Here is a 555-nt window from a genome sequence, read left to right as displayed (position 1 = left end):
TTTTTTTTTTTAGGGCTCCGTGAAGGGTAACTGGAAAGCAACACTTCGCACTAAGGCTTAAGCTCACGCAACCTTTGCAGCTCCTATTGCACAGCGCTGAGCTGCCAAGTCCAGAGCTCCCCAAGGTAAGCAGCAGTCCTCTCGCTTCCCCAGCTTCAGCAAGGCCGGAAGGCTTCCACTAGCCTCTTATTTTTAGTTGTAGAAAGACACACAGACACCATGACCATACTTCTGGCCAATGGAATTAAAAAAACGCGTGTGCATGCTTATGTGTGAGGGAAGAGACTTTGAAGACTAACAGCAGATTTTTGAGACACCGAAGTACTCCTACAATGCAACAGCTTCCATAACCTCCTCCTGATTTCCTGAACCAAGAAAATGCCACTAGACAAACTGCAGCTTCCTCTACCTAAAAAACCCTTTTCTACGTAAATCCCGGGTCTTAAAATACTTCAGAGCTCAAGTCCTAAACTATTATTCATCAAGTGAGCAGGTGCCTATCAATGACTCTTCTTAAGTCAAGGAGCAGAGGCTACAATCAAGGTGCATTACTTG

This window comes from Oxyura jamaicensis, chromosome 19 (assembly GCF_011077185.1).
Source record: "Oxyura jamaicensis isolate SHBP4307 breed ruddy duck chromosome 19, BPBGC_Ojam_1.0, whole genome shotgun sequence".
Taxonomy (NCBI): domain Eukaryota; kingdom Metazoa; phylum Chordata; class Aves; order Anseriformes; family Anatidae; genus Oxyura; species Oxyura jamaicensis.
This window is presented reverse-complemented; position numbering follows the sequence as displayed.